Source organism: Delphinus delphis, chromosome 1, assembly GCF_949987515.2.
Source record: "Delphinus delphis chromosome 1, mDelDel1.2, whole genome shotgun sequence".
Taxonomy (NCBI): domain Eukaryota; kingdom Metazoa; phylum Chordata; class Mammalia; order Artiodactyla; family Delphinidae; genus Delphinus; species Delphinus delphis.
The window spans coordinates 10265690-10289605 of NC_082683.1; positions in this window are offsets into that span (position 1 = coordinate 10265690).

Genomic DNA, 23916 nt, shown 5'->3' on the forward strand with positions numbered 1-23916 from the left:
CTGATCTCCACATTGGGCTTTACAAAGATTCATGGAGGTTTCTTAGTTATTGCAAGTAGCCTGGAATTAAAATAACAGTGTCCATTAATGGACCACTTTTCAGCTCCATCAGATACCCTCACACACATAATTCCATCTCATTCTTCTAATAAGCCTTGAGGTAGACTGGGCAGGTCTACTGTCTCTTCTACCAGGTGGAGCTCTGAGAGCAGGCAACTGACCCAGGTCACACCTGTTCAGTGTCAGCTGGGACCTGAGCCAGCCTCCGAATCCAAGCGCAGGGCTGTCACCCACAGTCACCGTTTACTGAGCACTGCCACATGCCACACATGCCCTGCACTATCCCTCTCCTGTCACAGCAGCTCAACCACATGGTACCTCGACAGCCAGTTCACAGATGAAGAAACGGAGGCTCAGACACGTTAAGCTATTTGTCCGGGGTCACACAGCTGGCAGATGTGGGTCAGGAACTGGACGCAGGCCTTTCGGGCTCAATGTTCCCTATTTCCCAGTCTCCCACCCCAGCCCTTCAGTGCTCCTTCCACCGCTGCCCTGTTGTTCTCCCAGCACTTCGAGCCACCTGCAGGTGGGCACTAGACAGGTCAGTCCCCAGCCCTGAGAACACAGCAATGAGCTGTTGGACTTTCGCTCCACCCCCAATGTGTGGCCATAGGAAGTATGGGTTTAGAAGCACAGGCTCAGAGGTCCCCGGGCCTGGGTTAAATCTCAGCTCTGTTCTGTACCGGCCATGTGGCCTTGGGCTGGTCACTGAACTCAGCTTGGTTCCTTGTTTGTTGTACCCTCGTTTGTTGTACGCGGGTACGATCACTGTACTCGCCTTCCTGTGTTCTAATGGGTATAAATCAGCTACCACTGTGTCTCCTTAAGGTAAATTAACATACTCGCCTCCGGGATCACCTGACTGATGGTTAAACAAGAGACTGCCTCCACCCTCACAACCGCTGAATCAGAATCCCCGGAGGAGGGGGGCGGGGTCTGGACCTCCTGCATTGGCAACAAGTTCTGCGTGTCCCACCAGGTTTAATGCCGCAGATTCTGAGAACGATGGTCACGGCAGGGACTGGAAATAAGCATCCCCAGCCTCAGCCGGACCCCCGAGTCAGGCGGCGGCCCTGGGGTCTCGAGTTCGCATTAAGCAGCATCTCTGGTGATTTCTTTGAGCATCAGGCTGCGCCTGGCCCTTGGTCACTGCTGGGAGAGGGGAGGCCCGCTCCAGAAATGGACTCCTTCCAGGAGCTTCGCAGATCCTGTTGGAACTGGCAGGCCACCTGTGTCCGGTGAGAAACGAACAGAGAGGTGCTGGGGGCGGGGATCAGGAAACGGAATCCCGCGGCCGCCTGTGGCAGCCGCACGAGGAATGAGAACTGTCTCGAATTCCCAGGGAGGGTTTGTCTCGAATTCGCGGGGACGGCGATGGAGACTCTGGCGGGGGCTGGAGGCAGCCCGCCGCGGAGCGAGCAGGCCTGGAGGCGGGTCGGCCCAGGAACCAGGCTGCGGTGTCACTGCCCACCAAACCCAAGATCTGCGCGCGCCGAGAGGGGGATCCCGAGCGCCCCCGAGGCTGCGATGCTGACAGCCGCCAGCAGAGGGAGCCCTTCTCGCGCTGCGGCTCCAAGGCCCCAAGGGGAGCCAGGTGCTCCTGCTTACCGCTGATGAAGGTCAAAAGGAGCCCCGAGGCCACAGAGCTGCTCGGTCGAGGGTGTGGAAGGCAGGTTCTTGGGCTCCCTGCTCCAACAGGGAAGCTTGGCACCCTCCTTGGTGTGAGGTGAAGGCAGAGAAGCAGTGGTCTGGGTGGGATGTCCAGCTCCGTCTCACCCGCTGGGTCCTGGGGGGCGGAGGTCCATTAGGCCGGGGTCTAGGAGCTTCAGAATGCCCCAGCAGCTTTGCCTCCCCACGGCGCAGCTGAGACGCTGACCCCCAGCTCCCGGTGACCGGTGCCCCAGCAGGCGCCCTGGCCCCTGTCTGCCCCGATTTACCCCCCGCTGGTGGGGGTGGGGCAGGACGCGCCCAGCCAGGTGGGAAATGGACCCTGAAGCCTGTCCCAGATGGATGGAGCGCAAAGTAAGTTTGTCTCTTCTCTTCCTGATCTGCCCTCTACTCCAGCTGCTGGTCAGATAATGGGCAGGTTTGCTGTAGGGTGAAGCAGGGGACGGTCACTCCTGGTCATGTGCCTCCTGGGGTCCTTGCAGGGTCTGGGGGAAGGGTGCTGGTGGGCACTGAGTCAGCACTTGCACAAATCTAAGAATGACGGTCTTCCTAAATTTCGTACCCTAAACGCCTTACCTGTCTCCTCCTAGACCTGTCCTGGCAGCCTGTGGTCCTGTGTGTACCTCTCTGAATCCCATCATGTCACTCTAAAAACCCTCCAAGGATTTTTTTGTGCACCAACTCCCTTTTCTGGTTCAGAAGCCCCTCTGGCCCCAGGCTCCCCTGCAGACCCCTCTCTCCCTCCCTGCCCTCTCTATTCTAGCCATAGCGATTGTCTTTCTGCTCTCTTCTGCCACAGGGCCTTTGCATGTACAAATCCTTCTGCCTGCAATGGTTTTCCCTCCAATAGCCACATGGCTCTCAGCCTAAATGTTGTCTCCTTAGCTTCCTTTCCCGACTACTCAGTCACCTGGTTTTGTTGACTGTTTTCTACGACCTATGATGCTGTAGTTTCTCAGCTTCCCTAGAATGTCAGCCCCACGGGAGCAGAGGAACCTTATCTGTCCATCTTCTTGTTGGCCACGATGTCCAACACCCAGACAGGGCTTTAGGATTCACTGTGCGATCCGTTGAGAGGTATCCCTGGGGTAAGGTGTCCTCATCAAGAGGAGCCCTTAATGAGCTGGGAATCTAATGCAGGTGTGTGAAAATGCTGGTTTGCAGCCTCCAAGCTGGGTAGAACATTCTGCCCGATTCTCAACCATGGGCTGCTTCTGTGGCCAGAGGGGAAATGGGGGGGGTGTTTTCTTTTAAATGTCACTGCTTCAGAAGTAGGGTTGCCAGATAAGATCCAGCATGCCCGGTTAAGTTTGAATTTCAGATAAATAAGGAGTGACTTTTTAAAGTATAACTGTGTTCCAAATATAGTAGGGGGCATACTTATACTAAAAAAAAATTTGTTGTTGATTTGAAATGAAAATGTAGAACTGAGCGTCCTCTATTTACATTTGCTAAAAGCTGGCAAGCCTGTTCGTCGGGCTAAGGCCCTCCTCGATGCCCTTCTCTTCTGGGACATCTTGCCAGGGGTTCCAGCTGGTCACTGCACACTCGTCAGCCAGCCGTGGCCCTCAGCCCAGCCCCCGCTCTTAATTACAGCTCGAGCCTTGGATGCGAAGGTCACCAAATGTCAAGTGGGGCCCTGAGGACTGTTTAAGTGGCTCTTGACGCCTGCCTGCATCGTGGGGTTGTGACTCTGACCTTTGCTTGATGTGTAAGGTTTTTTTTGTTGTTTAAAGCCACCTTACCTTTCTTGCCATCTGATGCAAAAGATGCCTTGACAGAGGGGCAAGCGAGTGGAGCCGTTTGGGCATCGGCTGGCAGGATGTTGCCAAATGCCATCATTCTTGGGCAAGGAAGGAAGGAAGGGCTCCTACAGCTGTGGGCCCCCCTGCCCCTCCACAGACAAGGCTGGGTGAGCCCTTCCGAACCAGCTGTTGCGTGGTCCACATCAGCTCCATCTTACCTAAGTGCTGCTCTCAGGTGCTGCTGGCAGGGTTAAGGTGCAGGGAGAGGGAGGGCAGGGGCGTGGAGCTCACAACTGCTCATGCTGGGGCCCAGGAAAGGGCAGCCTGTACTGTGGGCCATCCATGCCTCTGGGACTTCTTAGGCCTGGGTTGTGCCCAGCTGCTAGTGAATGCTTAACCTGCGTGTGCTACCTCGGCACTGAGGCGTGGCGCCAATGCTTGTGTGTTTCCTTAAACAGCGAATTTTTATTTTTATTTTATTTTTTTGGCCGCACCAAGCAGCGCACAGGATCTTAGTTCCCCAACCAGGGATCAAACCCATGCCCCCTACAGTGGAGGTGCAGAGTCTTAACCATTGGACTGCCAGGGAAGTCCTGCATTTTTAATTTTTTAACTAGAAAATGTACATTATAATAACTTGAGAAAAATAGAGAAAGTCCCAAGAAATCCCCAGTCACCAATGGACTTTTTTAGTCCCTAATCCTTCAGATTTTTATGTAAACAAATCTTAGCTAACCGGCTGTGCCACCAACCTGCTGTGTGACCTCGAAACCTTACTGAACCTCTCTGTGTCTCAGTTTCCTCTGTACAGTAGACATGACTGTAGCCCGTGGAAGAGAGAGTTGAGTCTAGAGTAGGTGTGGGCCTCAGGGCATATGCAGGATCTGAGGCTTTGGTCTATGAACCTCATCAAACAGCCCCTCCCAGCTCTCCCCAAGGGTGCATCGCTTGTTCCTTGCCAGGTTTACTGTAACCCGTTTCTAAGTCCTGGAGTCCAGACAGCTTTTACTTGTGCGCTCTCCCACAATGGATGCATCAGTCAGGGCTGTTTATGCGGTGGTAACAAACAGACCCTTAGTGGCTGATAAGTGCTTATTTCTTGTTGCCATTGCGTGTCGATGGTGGATTGGCTAGCGACTGCTTCCAAATTTGCTAACTCCTGGATCAGTAACGAGGCAGACAGAGCAGCTGTTATCTTTTATTATTTTTTTAAACTTACCGTAAAACAAAACACAGATGCAAAAACAACCAAAAAAAATCACACAAAACCTATGTATAGCTTGGTGAATTATATCAATTCCCTCCTAACTACCATCCAGGACAGGAACGGAACTTTGCCAGTCACCCAGTCCCAATCCCAGCTGCCCTCTCTCCCTCCAAAAGTAACTGCTGACTTTCATAATGATGACTTCCTTGTATTTTGGAGTTAAACTTTTAGTTCAACTTTTAACTTCATTTTGAGGTTAATTGTAGGTTCATGTGTAGTTGTAGGAAAATAATACAAAGATCCCAGGTATCCCTTGTCCAATTTCCCCCAGTGGTAATTATGGTATAACAGTTACACAGCCCGGAGATTGACGCGGATACCATCAAGATACAGAGCATTTCCATCACCACAGAGAGCCCTCTCGTGGCCCTTTTCTGTCCACTGCAACCTCCCTCCCTCCCCGTGCCTCCTCTTTAACTCCTGACGACCACTAATCTGTTCTCCATCTCTATCTTTGTCATTTCGAGAATGTTCTATAAATGGAGTCATACAGTATGTACCCACTTGGGATTGGCTTTTTTCACTCAGCCTAATTCTCTGGAGATTCATCCAGGTTGTTGGGTGTTTCAATACTTTGCTCCTTTCTATTGCTGAGTAGGGTTCCATGGTGTGGATCTATCACTGTTTGTTGAGCCATTCATACACTGCAAGGCATCTGGGTTGTTTCTAGTTTTGGATTATGACGAGTAATGCTGTTAGAAACTCTTGTGTACAGATATTTATGTGAATGTGGTTTTCATTTCTCTGGGATAAATTATTGGGAGTGTGACTGTAGAGTTGCAGGCTTACTTTTGTTTTGAAGAAATTGGCAAACTGTTTTCCAAAGTGGCTGGACTCTTACATTTTCCATCGTATGAGTGATCCACTTTCCCTGCATCCTTGACAGTATTTGGTGTTGTCACTATTTATTTTAGCCATTGTGATTTTAATCTGTATTTCCCTGATGGCTTTTGATGCAGATCTTTCCGTGTGCTTATTTACCATCTGTATATCCTCTTTGGTGAAATGTCTGCTCGTGTCTTTGGCCCAGGTTCTAATTGGATTGTTTGGTTTTTGCTATTGAGTTTTGAGGGTTCTTTATGTAATCTAGACTGTAGTTCTAGAATTTGAATTCAACTCTAGCATTTGAATTTGTATTTGCAGATATTTTCTTCTAGTCTGAAGCTCGTCTTTTTGTCCCTTTATTTATTTATTTAATTTATTTATTTTTGGCTGCATTGGATCTTCGTTGCTACGTGCGGGCTTTTCTCTAGTTGTGGAGAGCCGAGGCTACTCTTGGTTGCAGTGTGCAGGCTTCTCATTGCGGTGGCTTCTCTTGTTGTGGAGCACAGGCTCTAGGCACACGGGCTTCAGTAGTTGTGGCTCATGGGCTCTAGGGCACAGCCTCAGTAGTTGTGGCACACAAGCTTAGTTGCTCCGCGACATGTGGGATCTTCCTGGACCAGGGCTCGAACCCGTGTCCCCTGCATTGGCAGGCGGATTCTTAACCACTGCACCACCAGGGAAGCCCCTTTTTGTCCCTTTAACAGGGGTTTTCACAAAGTAAAAGTTTCTAATTTTGATGAAGTCCAATTTACCAATTTATCCTTTTATGAGTCATGTCTTTGGTGTCAAATCTAACAGCTCTTTGCCCTAGCTCCCCAAGAATTTCTCCTATGTTTTCTTTTTCTTAATTTTTATTTTTTCTTCCAGTTTTATTGAGATAAATTAAAATACAACACTGTATAAGTTTAAGGTATACAGCATAATGATTTGACTTACATACATTATGACGGGATCACCACAATAAGTTTAGCAAACATCTGTCATCTCATATAGATGCAAAATTAAAGAGAGAGGAAAAAGATTTTCTTGTGATGAGAACTCTTTGGATCTACTCTCTTAACAACTTTCATACATAACATACAGCCGTGTTCATTATATTAATCATGTTGTACGTTACATCCCTACGACTTATTTATCTAATAACTGAAACTCTGTGCCTCTGGACCACGTTCACCCAATTCCTCCTCTCCTCACCCCCTGCCGCTGGTAACCACCAATCTGATCTCTTTTTCTATGAGTTTGTTTGTTTGTTTTTGAATTATAGTTGACCTACACCTCTATGTTATTTTCTGGCACACAACATGGCGACTCAATATTTCTGTACCTTACAAATTGATCACCGCAATAAGCCTAGTTACCGTCTGTCACCAAAGATGTTACATTATTATTGACTCTATTAAAACATTATTATATTTTCTTCACTAAAAGTTTCATAGTTTCATGTTTTACACTTAAGCTGGTGATCCATTTTGAATTAATTTTTATATAATGTGTGAGACTTAGGTCAAGGGTCTTCCCCTCCCCCTCCTTTGAATATCCACTTACCTCAGCATCTTTGTTAAAAAGGCTATGATTTCGGGTTTCCCTGGTGGCGCAGTGGTTGAGAGTCCGCCTGGCGATGCAGGGGACACGGCTTCGTGCCCCGGTCCGGGAAGGTCCCACATGCCGCGGAGCGGTTGGGCCCGTGAGCCATGGCCGCTGAGCCTGCGCGTCCGGAGCCTGTGCTCCGCAACGGGAGAGGCCACAGCAGTGAGAGGCCCGCGTACCGAAAAAAAAAAAGGCTATGATTTCCTCCATTGAATGACTTTTGCATCTTACCAAGAATCAGTTGGGCATATTGTGAGAGTGAGCCTATTCCTGGATTCTCCATCCTGTCCCATCGATCCATGTGTTATCTTTTTCCTGCCTTCCTGTGGCAAAGTTACCGTTTTGATTAACTGTAACTATACAGTAAGTCCTGAAATCAGGTAGACTAATTCCTCCAGCTTTATTTTTGTTCCCTCAAATTGTTTATCTGTTAGAGTTTCTTTGCCTTTTCATATAAGTTTTGAATTTGAGAATAATCTTGTCTATATCTACCAAAAAGTCTTGCTGGAACTTTAATAGGGATTGTGTTAAACCTGTATATCAATCTGGGGAGGACTGACATTTTTACTGTGTCGAATCTTCCAATCATGAACGTATGTCTCTCCGTTTATTTAGATATTCTTTGAATGCTTGCATCTGTGTTTGTAGTTTTCAGCATAAAAGCGGCGTACATGAATTGTTAGATTTTATCTAAATGTTTGTTTGGAATGATTGTATATTTCAACTTTAATGTTCATGTGTTCCTTGCAAGTATAAGAAATATAATTGATTTGTGTGTAGATCTTGTATCTTGTGATTGATAAACTCACTATTAGTTCTAAGAGTTTTTGGTAGATTCCTTGGGATTTCCTATATAGACAATCACGTCATCTGCAGATACAGACCATTTTGTTTCTTCTTTTCTTATCTGTATACTTTTTATTCCTTGTGTAATGTTGGTATTCATTCTTCTTTAAATACTTGGTATAATTCTCAAGTGAAACCATCTGGACCTGGAGATTTCTTTTTTCAGGGGTTTTTGCATTATGAATTCAATTTCCTTAATAGTTACAGAGTTATTCAAATTATCTATTCCATATTGGGTGATTTGTTGTCATTTGTGTTTTTAGATGAAATGATTTCCTAAAGTTGTCAAGTTTATGGTTTACAGTTGTTGCTGGTCCCTTGTTATCGTTTTGATCCCCCATCTCTTTCCTGATATTGTTTCTATTTTTTCTTTGTCTGTCCTGCTGGAAGTTTATCAGTCTTTTCAAAGAACCAGCTCTTTATTGCATCGGTTTTCTCTTTTCAGTTTCATGGATTTCTTGTCTGTGGTATCTCCTTCCCTCTGCTTTTGCTCTTGGCTTATTTTGCTTTTCTTTTTCTAGTTTCTTCAGCTGGGACCTTAGATTACTGATTTGAGACATTTCCTCTTTTCTAATGTATGCATTTAGTGCTATACATTTCCCTCTCAGTGATAGCTGTGCCCCAGAAATTTTGCTGTGCTGTATTTTCATTTTCATTCAGTTCAATGTATTTTTGATTTCTCTTGAGACTTCCTCCTTGACCCATGAGTTATTTAGAAATATGTTGCTTAGTTTCCAGGTCCTTGGAATTCTCCTGTTATCTCCTGTTACTGATTTCTAGTTTGAATCCATTTGGTCAGAGAATACACTCCATATGATTTCAGTTCTTTTACGTGTGTGGAAGTTTATTTTTTCCCAGTTTTATTGACATACAACATTGTATTAGTCTTAGGTGTACAACGTGATGATTATATGTGTGTTATATTTATTTATTTATTTATTTCTGGCTGTGCTGCATAGCTTGCAGGATCTTAGTTCCTCGATCAGGGATTGAACCCAGGCCCAAGCAGTGAAAGCGCTGAGTCCTAACCACTGGAGCACCAGGGAATTCCCTATGTATATGATTTTTTATATATACACACACACATATATGTATGTGTGTGTGTGTATATATATATATATATATATGGCAAATATATATATGGCAAAATGATTACCACAATCAGTTTAGTTAACATTATCACCTCATATAATGCTAAAAAATTTTTTCTTGTGCTGAGAATTTTTAAGATTTACTTTCTCAGCAGCTTTCAGATATGATACAATATTATCAGCTGTAGTCACCGTGCTGTACATTACATCCTCAGAACTTATTTATCTTATAACTGGAGGTTTGTACCTTTTGACCATCTTCACCCATTTTGCTCACCCATCACCCCCCACCTCTGGCACCATCAATCTGTTCTCTGTATCTGTGAGTTTGGCTTTTTCAGATTCTACATATAAGTGACATCATACAGTATTTGTCTGTCTTTGTCTAACTTGTTTCACTTAGCATAGTGTCTTCAGGGTCCATCCATGTTGTCACAAATGACAGAGTTTCCTTCTTTTTTATGGCTAAATATATTGCATTTGTGTATGTAATACATTTCATTGTGTATGTATACCACAGTTTCTTTATTCACCCTCCAGTGGATACCTAGGTTGTTTCCATGTTTTGGCTAATGTGAATAATTTTGCAATGAACTTGGGGGTGCAGATATCTTTTCAAGATAGTAACTTTATTTCCTTTGGATATATGCCCAGAAGTGGAATTGCTGCATCATATGGTAGTTCTGGTTTTAATTTATAGAGGAACCTCCATACTATTTTCCATAGCATCTGGACCAATTTATATTCCCAATAATGCACAAGGGTTCCCGTTTCTCCACATCTTTGCCAGCATTTGTTGTCTCTTGTCTTTTTGGTAATAGTCATTCTAACAGGCGTGAGGTGATATCTCTTTGTGGTTTCAATATTCATTTCCCTGATGATTAGTGATTTGAGCATCTTTTCACGTACCTGATGCTTGATCATGTATCTTGTTGCTTGATGCTATTCTGATTTTTATATCTGTTTTTTGTTTTCAGAAGTTTATCAGATCTTTATCCCTAATATTCAGAAACTTCACAGTGCTAATAGGCCTGGCTCCCTTTTTTCTCTGTTATACTTGCTGGGTACTCTGTTGGGAGCTTGAAACTTTCCTATTATTTTTTAAATTATAAAAATATTTCTTGGAATTGGTTCAAGATGGCGGAGTAGAAGGACGTGCTCTCACTCCCTCTTGTGAGAACACCAGAATCATAACTACCTGCTGAACAATCATCGACAGGAAGACACTAGAACTCACCAAAAAAGATACCCCACATGCAAAGACAAAGGAGAAGCCACAATGAGATGGTACGAGGGGCACAATCACAATAAAATCAAATCCCATAACTGCTGGGTGGGTGACTCACAAACAGGAGAACACTTATACCACAGAAGTCCACCCACTGGAGTGAAGGTTCAGAGCCCCATGTCAGGCTTCCCAACCTGGGGGTCCAGCAACAGGAGGAGGAATTCCTGGAGAATCAGACTTTGCAGGCTAGCAGGATTTGATTGCAGGACCTCGACAGGACTGAGGGAAACAGACTCCACTCTTGGAGGGCACACACAAAGTAGTGTGCACATTGGGACCAGGGGGAAGGAGCAGTGACCCCATAGGAGACTGAATCAGACCTACCTGCTAGTGTGGGAGGGTCTCCTACAGAGGCAGGGGGTGGCTGTGTCTCACCGTGAGGACAAGGGCACTGGCAGCAGAAGTTCTGGGAACTACTCCTTGGTGTGAGCCCTCCCAGAGTCCACCATTAGCCCCACCAAAGAGCCCAGGTAGGCTCCAGTGTTGGGCCGCCTCAGACCAAACAACCAACAGGGAGGGAACCCAGCCCCACCCATCAGCAAACAAGTGGATTAAAGTTTTACTGAGCTCTGCCCACCAGACCAACAGTCAGCTCTACCCACCACCAGTCCCTCCCATCAGGAAACTTGCACAAGCTTCTTAGATAGCCTCATCCACCAGAGGGCAGACAGCAGAAGCAAGAAGAACTACAATCCTGCAGCCTGTGGAACAAAAACCACATTCACAGAAAGACAGACAAGATGAAAAGGCAGAGGGCTTTGTACCAGATGAAGGAACAAGATAAAACCCCAGAAAAACAATAATATGCAGTGGAGATAGGCAACATTCCAGAAAAAGAATTCAGAATAATGATAGTGAAGATGATCCAGGACCTCGGAAAAAGAATGGAGGCAAAGATCGAGAAGATGCAAGAAATGTTTAACAAAGACCTAGAAGAATTAAAGAACAACCAAACAGAGATGAACAATACAATAACTGAAATGAAAACGACAATAGAAGGAATCAATAGCAGAATAACTGAGGCAGAAGAATGGATAAGTGACCTGGAAGACAGAATGGTGGAATTCACTGCCACGGAACAGAATAAAGAAAAAAGAATGAAAAGAAATGAAGACAGCCTAAGAGACCTCTGGGACAACATTAAACACAACAACATTCGCATTATAGGGGTCCCAGAAGGAGAAGAGAGAGAGAAAGGACCTGAGAAAATATTTGAAGAGATTATAGTTGAAAACTTCCCTAACGTGGGAAAAGAAATAGCCACCAAAGTCCAGGAAGTGCAGAGAGTCCCATACAGGATACACCCAAGGAGAAACATGCCGAGACACATAGTAATCAAATTGGCAAAAATTAAAGACAAAGAAAAATTATTGAAAGCAGCAAGGGAAAAACGACAAATAACATACAAGGGAATTCCCATAAGATTAACAGCTGATTTCTCAGCAGAAACTCTACAAGCCAGAAGGGAGTGTCATGATATACTTAAAGTGATGAAAGGGAATAAGCTACAACCAAGATACTGTACCCAGTAAGGATCTCATTCAGATTCAATGGAGAAACCAAAAGCTTTACAGACAAGCAAAAACTAAGAGAATTCAGCACCACCAAACCAGCTCTACAACAAATGCTAAAGGAAGTTCTCTAAGTGGGAAACACAAGAGAAGAAAAGGACCTACAAAAAAACCCCAAAACAATTCTTAAAATAGTCATAGGAACATACATATCAATAATTACCTTAAACGTGAATGGATTAAATGCTCCAACCAAAAGACACAGGCTTGCTGAATGGATAAAAAAAGAAGACCCATATATATGCAGTCTACAAGAGACCCATTTCAGACCTAGGGACACATACAGACTGAAAGTGAGGGGATGGAAAAAGATATTCCATGTAAAGGGAAGTCAAAAGAAAGCTGGAGTAGCAATACTCATATCAGATAAAATAGACTTTAAAATAAAGAATGTTACAAGAGACAAGGAAGGACACTACATAATGATCAAGGGATCAATCCAAGAAGAAGATATAACAATTATAAATATATATGTACCCAACATAGGAGCACCTCAATGCATAAGGCAACTGCTAACAGCTCTAAAAGAGGAAATCGACAGTAACAAAATAATAGTGGGGGACTTTAACACCTCACTTACACCAATGGACAGATCATCCAAACAGAAAATAAATAAGGAAATACAAGCTTTAAATGACACAATAGACCAGATAGATTTAATTGATATTTATAGGACATTCCATCCAAAATCAGCAGATTACACTTTCTTCTCAAATGCACATGGATCATTCTCCAGGATAGATCACATCTTGGGTCACAAATCAAGCCTCAGTAAATTTAAGAAAATTGAAATCATATCAAGGACCTTTTCTGACCACAACGCTATGAGATTAGAAATCAATTACAGGGAAAAAAACATAAAAAACACAAACAAATGGAGGCTAAACAATACGATACTAAATAACCAAGAGATCAATGAAGAAAGTAAAGAGGAAATCAAAAAATACCTAGAGACAAAAGACAATGAAAACACGACAATCCAAAACCTATGGGATGCAGCAAAAGCAATTCTAAGAGGGAAGTTTATAGCTATACAAGCCTACCTCAAGATACAAGAAAAATATCAAGTAAACAATGTAACCTTACACCTAAAGGAACTATATAGAAAGAAGAACAAACAAAACCCAAAGTTAGCAGAAGGAAAGAAATCATAAAGATCAGAGAAGAAATAAATGAAATAGAAACAAAGAAAACAATAGCAAAGATCAATAAAACTAAAAGCTGGTTCTTTGAGAAGATAAACAAAATTGATAAACCATTAGCCAGACTCATCAAGAAAAAGAGGGAGAGGACTCAAATCAATTAAATTAGAAATGAAGAGGGAGAAGTTGCAACAGACACCGCAGAAATACAAAGCATCCTAAGAGACTACTGCAAGTAACTCTATGCCAATAAAATGTACAATCTGGAAGAAATGGACAAATTCTTAGGTATAATCTTCCAAGACTGAACCAGGAAGATATAAAAAATATGAACAGACCAATCACAAGTAATGAAATTGAAACTGTTTAAAAATCTTCCAAAAAACAAAGTCCAGGACCAGATGGCTTCACAGGCGAATTCTATCAAACATTTAGAGAAGAGCTAACATCCATCGTTCCCAAACTCTTCCAAAAAATTGCAGAGGAAGGAACATTCCCAAACTCCTTCTATGAGATCACCATCACCCTGGTACCAAAACCAGAGAAAGATACTACAAAAAAAGAAAATTACAGACCAATATCACTGATGAATATAGATGCAAAAATCCTTAACAAAATACTAGCAAACAGAATCCAACAACACATTAAAAGGATCATACACCATGACCAAGTGGGATTTATCCCAGGGATGCAAGGATTCATCCCAGGGAGGCAAGGATTCTTCAATATATGCAAATCAATCAATGTGATACACTATATTAACAAGTTGAAGAATAAAAACCATATGATCATCTCAAAGGATGCAGAAAACCTTTTGACAGAATTCAACACCCATTTATGATAAAAACTCTCTAGAAAGTGGACATAGAGGGAACCTACCTCAACACATTAAAGGCCATATATGACAAACCCACAGCAAACATCATTCTCAATGGTGAAAAACTGAAAGCATTTCCTTTAAGATCAGAAACAAGACAAGGATGTCTACTCTCACTACTGTTATTCAACATAGTTTTGGAGTCCTCGCCATGACAATCAGAGAAGAAAAAGAAATACAAGGAATACAAATTGGAAAAGAACAAGTAAAAATGTCACTGTTTGCAGGTGACGTGATACTATACATAGAGAATCCTAAAGATGCCACCTGAAAACTACTAGAGCTAATCAATGAATTCGGTAAAGTTGCAGGATACAAAATTAATGCACAGAAATCTCCGGCATTCCTATACACTAATGATGAAAAATCTGAAAGAGAAATTAAGAAAACACTCCCATTTACCATTGCAACAAAAAGAAAAAAATACCTAGGAATAAACCTACCTAGGGAGACAAAAGACCTGTATGCAGAAACTGTAAGACATTGATGAAAGAAATTAAAGCTGATACCAACAGATGGAGAGATATACCATGTTCTTGGATTGGAAGAATCAATATTGTGAACATGCCTATACTACCCAAAGCAATCTACAGATTCAATGCAATCTCTATCAAATTATCAGTTGCATTTTTTACAGAACTAGAACAAAAAATATTAAAATTTATATGGAGATGCAAAAGACCCCGAATAGACAAAGCAGTCTTCAGGGAAGAAAACGGAGCTGGAGGAATCAGACTCCCTGGCTTCAGACTATACTACAAAGCTGCAGTAATCAAGACAATGTGGTACTGGCACAGAAACAGAAATATAGATCAATGGAACAAGATAGAAAGCCCAGAGATAAACCCACGCACCTATGGTCAACTAATCTATGACAAAGGAGCAAGGATACACAGTGGAGAAAAGACAGTCTCTTCAATAAGTGGTGCTGCGAAAACTGGGCAGCTACATGTAAAAGAATGAAATTAGAACACTCCCTAACACCATACACAAAAATAAACTCAAAATGGATTCGAGACCTAAATGTAAGACCAGACACTATAAAACTCTTACAGGAAAACATAGGAAGAACCCTCTTTGACATAAATCACAGCAAGATCTTTTTTTTTTTAACATCTTTATTGGGGTATAATTGCTTTACAATGGTGTGTTAGTTTCTGCTTTATAACAAAGTGAATCAGTTATACATATACATATGTTCCCATATCTCTTCCCTCTTGCGTCTCCCTCCTTCCCACCCTCCCTATCCCACCCCTCCAAGCAGTCACAAACCACTGAGCTGATCTCCCTGTGCTATGCGGCTGCTTCCCACTAGCTGTCTACCTTACGTTTGGTAGTGTATATGTGTCCATGCCTCTCTCTCGCTTTATCACAGCTCACCCTTCCTCCTCCCCATATCCTCAAGTCCGTTCTGTAGTAGGTCTGTGTCTTTATCCCTGTCTTAACCCTAGGTTCTTCATGACATTTTTTTTCTTAAATTCCATATATATGTGTTAGCATATGGTATTTGTCTTTCTCTTTCTGACTTACTTCACTTTGTATGACAGATTCTAGGTCTATCCACCTCATTACAAATAGCTCAATTTCGTTTCTTTTTATGGCTGAGTAATATTCCATTGTATATATGTGCCACATCTTCTTTATCCATTCATCTGATGATGGGCACTTAGGTTGTTTCCATCTCCGGGCTATTGTAAATAGAGCTGCAATGAACATTGTGGTACATGACTCTTTTTGAATTATGGTTTTCTCAGGGTATATGCCCAGTAGTGGGATTGCTGGGTCATATGATAGTTCTATTTGTAGTTTTTTAAGGAACCTCCATACTGTTCTCCATAGTGGCTGTACCAATTCACATTCCCACCAGCAGTGCAAGAGTGTTCCCTTTTCTCCACACCCTCTCTGGCATTTATTATTTCTAGATTTTTTGATGATGGCCATTCTGACTGGTGTGAGATGATATCTCATTGTAGTTTTGATTTGCATTTCTGTAATGATTAATGATGTTGAGCATTCTTTCATGTGTTTGTTGGCAGTCTGTATATATTCTTTGGAGAAATGTCTATTTAGGTCTTTTTTGGATTGTGTTGTTTGTTTTTTGGATTGTGTTGTTTGTTTTTTTGTTATTGAGCTGCATGGGCTGCTTGTAAATTTTGGAAATTAATCCTTTGTCAGTTGCCTTATTTGCAAATATTTTCTCCAATTCTGAGGGTTGTCTTTTGGTCTTGTTTATGGTTTCCTTTGCTGTGCAAAAGCTTTGAAGTTTCATTAGGTCCCATTTGTTTATTTTTGTTTTTATTTCCATTTCTCTAGGAGGTGGGTCAAAAAGGATCTTGCTGTGATTGATGTCATAGAGTGTTCTGCCTATGTTTTCCTCTAAGAGTTTGATAGTTTCTGGCCTTACATTTAGGTCTTTAATCCATTTTGAGCTTATTTTTGTGTATGGTGTTAGGGAGTGATCTAATCTCATACTTCTACATGTAACTGTCCACTTTTCCCAGCACCACTTATTGAAGAGGCTGTCCTTTCTCCACTGTACATTCCTGCCTCCTTTATCAAAGATAAGGTGACCATATGTGTGTGGGTTTATCTGTGGGCTTTCTATCCTGTTCCATTGATCTATCTTTCTGTTTTTGTGCCAGTACCATACTGTCTTGATTACAGTAGCTTTGTAGTATAGTCTGAAGTCAGGGAGCCTGATTCCTCCAGTTCGGTTTTTTTTCTCAAGATTGCTCTGGCTATTCGGGGTCTTTTGTTTTTCCGTACAAATTATGAAACTTTTTGTTCTTGTTCTGTGAAAAATGCCAGTGGTGGTTTGATAGGGATTGCATTGAATCTGTAGATTGCTTTGGGTAGTATAGGCATTTTCACAATACTGATTCTTCCAATCCAAGAACATGGTATATCTCTCCATCTATTTGTAGCATCTTTAATTTCTTTCATCACTGTCTTATAATTTTCTGCATACAGGTCTTTTGTCTCCTTAGGTAGGTTTATTCCTAGATATTTTATTCTTTTTGTTGCAATGGTAAATGGGAGTGTTTTCTTGATTTCACTTTCAGATTTTTCATCATTAGTGTATAGGAATGCCAGAGATTTCTGTGTATTAATTTTGTATCCTACAACTTTACCAAATTCATTGATTATCTCTAGTAGTTTTCTGGTGGCATCTTTAGGATTCTCTATGTATATTATCATGTCATCTGCAAACAGTGACAGCTTTACTTCTTCGTTTCCGATTTGGATTCCTTTTATTTCCTTTTCTTCTCTGATTGCTGTGTCTAAAACTTCCAAAACTATGTTAAATAAGAGTGGTGAGAGTGGGCAACCTTGTCTTGTTCCTGATCTTAGTGGAAATGCTTTCAGTTTTTCACCATTGAGGATGATGTTTGCTGTGGGTTTCTCATATATGGCCTTTATTTTGTTGAGGAAAGTTCCCTCTATGCCTACTTTCTGCAGGGTTTTTATCATAAATGGGTGTTGAATTTTGTCAAACGCTTTCTCTGCGTCTATTGAGATGATCATACGGTTTTTCTCCTTCAATTTGTTAATATGGTTTACCACATTGATTGATTTGCGTATATTGAAGGATCCTTGCATTCCTGGAATAAACCCCACTTGATCATGGTGTTTGATCCTTTTAATGTGCTGTTGGATTTTGTTTGCTAGTATTTTGTTGAGGATTTTTGCATCTATGTTGATCAGTGATATTAGCCTGTAGTTTTCTTTCTTTGTGACATCCTTGTCTGGTTTTGGTATCAAGGTAATGGTGGCCTCGTAGAATGAATTTGGGAGTGTTCCTCCTCTGCTATATTTTGGAAGAGTTTGAGAAGGATAGGTATTAGCTCTTCTCTAAATGTTTGATAGAATTCGCCTGTGAAGCCATCTGGTCCTGGGCTTTTGTTTGTTGGAAGATTTTTAATCACAGTTTCAATTTCAGTGCTTGTGATTGGTCTGTTCATATTTTCTATTTCTTTCTGATTCAGTCTTGGCAGGTTGTGCATTTCTAAGACTTTGTCCATTTTTTCCAGGTTGTCCATTTTATTGGCATAGAGTTGCTTGTAGTTATCTCTCATGACTTTTTGTATTTCTGCAGTGTCAGTTGTTACTTCTCCTTTTTCGTTTCTAATTCTATTGATTTGAGTCTTCTCGCTTTTTTTCTTGATGAGTCTGGCTAATGGTGTATCAGTTTTGTTTATCTTCAGAAAAAACCAGCTTTTAGTTTTATTGATCTTCGCTATCGTTTCCTTCATTTCTTTTTCATTTATTTCTGATCTGATTTTTATGATTTCTTTCCTTCTGCTAACTTCGGGGTTTTTTTGTTCTTCTTTCTGTAATTGCTTTAGGTGCAAGGTTAGGTTGTTTATTCGAGATGTTTCCTGTTTCTTAAGGTGGGCTTGTATTCCTATAAACTTCCCTCTTAGAACTGCTTTTGCTGCATCCCATAGGTTTTGGGTTGTCGTGTCTCCATTGTCATTTGTTTCTAGGTATTTTTTAATTTCCTCTTTGATTCTTCAGTGATCACTTTGTTATTAAGTAGTGTATTCTTTAGCCTCCATGTGTTTGTATTTTTTACAGCTCTTTTCCTGTAATTGATATCTAGTCTCATGGCGTTGTGGTCGGAAAAGATACTTGAAACAATTTCAATTTTCTTAAATTTACCAGGGCTTGATTTGTGACCCAAGATATGATCTATCCTGGCAAGTGTTCCATGAGCACTTGAGAAAAATGTGAATTCTGTTGTTTTTGGATGGAGTGTCCTATAAGTATCAATTAAGTCCATCTTGCTTAATGTATCATTTAAAGCTTGTGTTTCTTTATTTTCATTTTGGATGATCTGTCCATTGGTGAAAGTGGGGTGTTAAAGTCCCCTACTATGAATGTGTTACTGTCGATTTCCCCTTTCATGGTTGTTAGTATTTGCCTTATGTATTAAGGTGCTCCTATGTTGGGTGCATAAAGATTTACAATTGTTATATCTTCTTCTTGGATCGATCCCTTGATCATTATGTAGTGTCCTTCTTTGTCTCTTCTAATAGTCTTTATTTTAAAGTCTATTTTGTCTGATATGAGAATTGCTATATCTTTTTCCATCCCCTTACTTTCAGTCTGTATGTGTCTCTAGGTCTGAAGTGGGTCTCTTGTAGACAGCATATATATGGATCTTGTTTTTGTATCCATTCAGCCAATCTGTGTCTTTTGGTGGGAGCATTTAGTCCATTTACATTTAAGGTAATTATTGATATGTATGTTCCTATTCCCATTTTCTAAATTGTTTTGGGTTCGTTATTGTAGGTCTTTTCCTTCTGTTGTGTTTCTTGCCTAGAGAAGTTCCTTTAGCGTTTGTTGTAAAGCTGGTTTGGTGGTGCTGAACTCTCTCAGCTTTTGCTTGTCTGTAAATGTTTTAATTTCTCCATCAAATCTGAATGAGATCCTTGCTGGGTAGAGTAATCTTGGTTGCAGGTTTTTCTCCTTCATCACTTTAAATATGTCCTGCCAGTCCCTTCTGGCTTGCAGAGTTTCTGCTGAAAGATCAGTTGTTAACCTTATGGGGATTCCCTTGTGTGTTATTTGTTGTTTTTCCCTTGCTCCTTTTAATATGCTTTCTTTGTATTTAATTTTTGACTGTTTGATTAATATGTGCCTTGGCATATTTCTCCTTGGATTTATCCTGTATGGGACTCTCTGTGCTTCCTGGACTTGATTAACTATTTCCTTTCCCATATTAGGGAAGTGTTCAACTATAATCTCTTCAAATATTTTCTCAATCCCTTTCTTTTTCTCTTCTTCTTCTGGAACCGCTACAATTTGAATGTTGGTGCGTTTAATGTTGTCCCAGAGGTCTCTGAGACTGTCCTCAGTTCTTTTCATTCTTTTTTCTTTATTCTGCTCTGCAGTAGTTATTTCCACTATTTTATCTTCCAGGTCACTTATCCATTCCTCTGCCTCAGTTATTCTGCTATTGAACCCATCCAGAGTATTTTTCATTTCATTTATTGTGTTGTTCATCATTGTTTGTTTCATCTTTAGTTCTTCTAGGTCCTTGTTAAATGTTCCTTGCATTTTGTCTATTCTATTTCCAAGATTTGGGGTCATCTTTACTATCATTATTCTGAATTCTTTTTCAGGTAGACTGCCTATTTCCTCTTCATTTGTTAGGTCTGGTGGGTTTTTACCTTGCTCCTTCATCTGCGGTGTGTTTTTCTGTCTTCTCATTTTGCTTATCTTACTGTGTTTGGGGTCTCCTTTTTGCAGGCTGCAGGTTCGTAGTTCCCGTTGTTTTTGGTGTCTGTCCCCAGTGGCTAAGGTTGGTTCAGTGCGTTGTGTAGGCTTCCTGGTGGAGGGGACTAGTGTCTGTGTTCTGGTGGATAAGGCTGGATCTTGTCTCTCTGGTGGGCAGGTCCACGTCTGGTGGTGTGTTTTGGGGTGTCTGTGGACTTATTAGGATTTTAGGCAGCCTCTCTGCTAATGGGTGGGGTTGTTTTCCTGTTTTGCTAATTGTTTGGTATAGGGTGTCCAGCACTGTAGCTTGCTGGTCATTGAGTGAAGCTGGGTGCTGGCGTTGAGATGGAGATCTCTGGGAGATTTCTGCCGTTTGATATTATGTGGAGCTGGGAGGTCTCTTGTTGACCAGTTTCCTGAAGTTGGCTCTCCCACCTCAGAGGCACAGCACTGACTCCTGGCTGCAGCTCCAAGAGCCTTTCATCCACACGGCTCAGAATAAAAGGGAGAAAAAGTAGAGAGAAAGAATTAGTAGAAGTAGCAAGAAAGAAAGAAAGGAAGGAAGGAAGGAAGGAAGGGAGGAAGGAAGAAAGAAAAGAAAAGAAGGAAAGAAGAAAGAAAGGAGGGAGGGAGGGACAGTGGGAGGAAGGAAGGAAGGAGGGAAGGAAGGAAAAAGGAAAGAAAGAAGATAAAGTAAAATAAAATAAAGTAAAATATAATAAAGTTATTAAATTAAAAAATAATTATTAAGAAACAAAAAACCGGTCGGATCGAACCTTAGGACAAATGTGGAAGCAAAGCTATACAGACAAAATCTCACACAGAAGCATACACATACACATTCACAAAAAGAGGAAAAGGGGAAAAAATCATAAATCTTGCTCTCAAAGTCCACCTCCTCAATTTGGGATGATTCGTTGTCTATTCATGTATTCCACAGATGCAGGGTACATCAAGTTGATTGTGGAGCTTTAATCTGCTGCTTCTGAGGCTGCTGGGAGAGATTTCCCTTTCTCTTCTTTGTTCTCACAGCTCCCAGGGGCTCAGCTTTGGATTTGGCCCCGCCTCTGCATGTAGGTCTCCTGAGAGTGTCTGTTTTTCACTCAGACAGGACGGGGTTAAAGGAGACGCTGATTCGGGGGCTCTGGCTCACTCAGGCCGGGAGGAGCGAGGGGTACGGAGTGCGGGGTGAACCTGTGGCGGCAGAGGCCTGCGTGACGTTGCACCAGCCTGAGACGCGTTGTGCTTTCTCCCGGGGAAGTTGTCCCTGGATCACGGGACCCTGGCAGTGGCAGGCTGCACAGGCTCCCCGGAAGGGGGTTGTGGAGAGTGACCTGTGCTCGCACACAGGCCCCTTGGTGGCGGCAGCAGCAGCCTTAGCGTCTCATGGCCGTCTCTGGGGTCCGCGCTTTTAGCCGCGGCTCGCGCCCGTCTCTGGAGCTCCTTTAAGTGGCGCTCTTAATCCCCTCTCCTAGCGCACCAGGAAACAGAGAAGAAAACGTCTCTTGTCTCTTCAGCAGCTCCAGATCTTTCCCCGGACTCCCTCCCGGCTAGCCGTGGCTCACTAACCCCCTGCAGGTTGTGTTCACGCCGCCAACCCTAGTCCTCTCCCTGCGCTCCGACCGAAGCCCAAGCCTCAGCTCCTAGCCCCCGGTCGTGCCGGCGGGTGAGCAGACAAGCCTCTCGGGCTGGTGAGTGCCGGTCGGCCCTGATCTTCTGTGTGGGTATCTCTCCGTTTTGCCCTCCGCACCCCTGTGCTCTCTTCCGCGGCTTCGAAGCTCCCCCACTCCGCCACCCGCAGTCTCCGCCCGCGAAGGGGCTTCCCAGTGTGTGGAAACCTTTCCTCCTTCACAGCTCCCTCCCACTGGTGCAGGTCCCATCCCTATTCTTTTGTCTCTGTTTTTTCTTTTTTCCTTTTGCCCTACCCAGGTGCGTGGGGAGTTTCTTGCCTTTTGGGAGGTCTGAGGTCTTCTGCCAGCGTTCAGTAGGTGTTCTGTAGGAGTTGTTCCACGTGTATATGTATTTCTGGTGTATCTATGGGGAGGAAGGTGATCTCTGCGTCTTACTCTTCCGCCATCTTCCCCTCATCCTTTGCAAGATCTTTTTTGATCCACCTCCTAGAGTAATGGAAATAAAAAACAAAAATAAACAAATGGGACCTAATGAAACTTAAAAGCTTTTGCACAGCCAAGGAAACCATAAACAAGACAAAAAGACAACCCTCAGAATGGGAGAACATATTTGCAAAGGAATCAATGGACAAAGGATTAATCTCCAAAATATATAAACAGCTCACGCAGCTCAATATTAAAAAAAACAAACAACCCCATCCAAAAATGGGCAGAAGACCTAAATAGACTTTTCTCCAAAGAAGACATACAGATGGCCAAGAAGCACAAGAAAAGCTGCTGAACATCACTAATTATTAGAGAAATGCAAATCAAAGCTACAATGAGGTATCACCTCACCCAGTTAGAATGGGCTTCATCAGAAAATCTACAAACAACAAATGCTGGAGAGGATGTGGAGAAAAGGGAACCCTCTTGCACTGCTGGTGGGAATGTAAATTGATACAGCTACTATGGAGAACAGTATGGAGGTTCCTTAAAAAACTAAAAAAAGAATTACCATATGATCAAGCAATCCCACTACTGGGCATATACCCAGAGAAAACCATAATTCAAAAAGACACATGCCCCGCAATGTTCATTGCAGCACTATTTACAATAGCCAGGACATGGAAACAACCTAAATGCCCATCGACAGACAAATGGATAAAGAAGATGTGGCACATATATACAATGGAATATTACTCAGCCCTTAAAAGGAACAAAATTGGGTCATTTGTAGAGACGTGGATGGATCTAGAGACTGTTATACAGAGTGAAGTAAGTCAGAAAGAAAAACAAATATTGTATATTAACGTATATATGTGGAACCTAGAAAAATGGTACAGATGAACAGGTTTGCAGGGTGGAAATAGAGACACAGATGTAGAGAACAAACATATGGACACCAAGGGGGGAAAGCGGGGTGAGGGTGGTGGTGTGATGAATTGGGAGATTGGGATTGACATATATTCACTAATATGTATAAAATAGATAACTAATAAGAACTTGCTGTATAAAAAAATAAATTAATTAAAAAAATATTTCTTTTCTTTCAAGAACTTCTGTTTCGATGTTTAGCACCTGCATTGAATGTCTAGTTTTCTTCTTATAAAAATTTTGATCTTGATTCTTTTGTTTTATATTTTGTGAGACTTTATTAGTACTGCTGCTCTTCTATTTTTTTTCTTTTTTTGGCTGTTGGGTCTCAATTGCGGCACACGGGATCTTTCGATGTGGCACGTGGGCTTCTCTCTAGTTGTGGCCTGAGGGTTTTCTCTTCTCTAGCTGTGGCTCTCAGGCTCCAGGGCACATGGGCTGTGTAGTTTGTGGCACTTGGGCTCTCTCCATCAAAGCGTATGAGCTCAGTAATTGTGGCACGGGGGCTTGGTTGCCCTGCAGAACGTGGGATCTTAGTTTCCTGACCAGGGATCGACCCTGCATCCCCTGCATTGGAAGGCGGATTCTTAACCACTGAACTACCAGGGAAGTACATTCTATTTTTTTTTTTCTTTAGTCATTTTAAATTCTTAAGAGCTATACACTTTTTCTTTTTTTGGGGTACGCGGGCCTCTCACTGTCGTGGCCTCTCCCGTTGTGGAGCGCAGGCTCCGGATGCG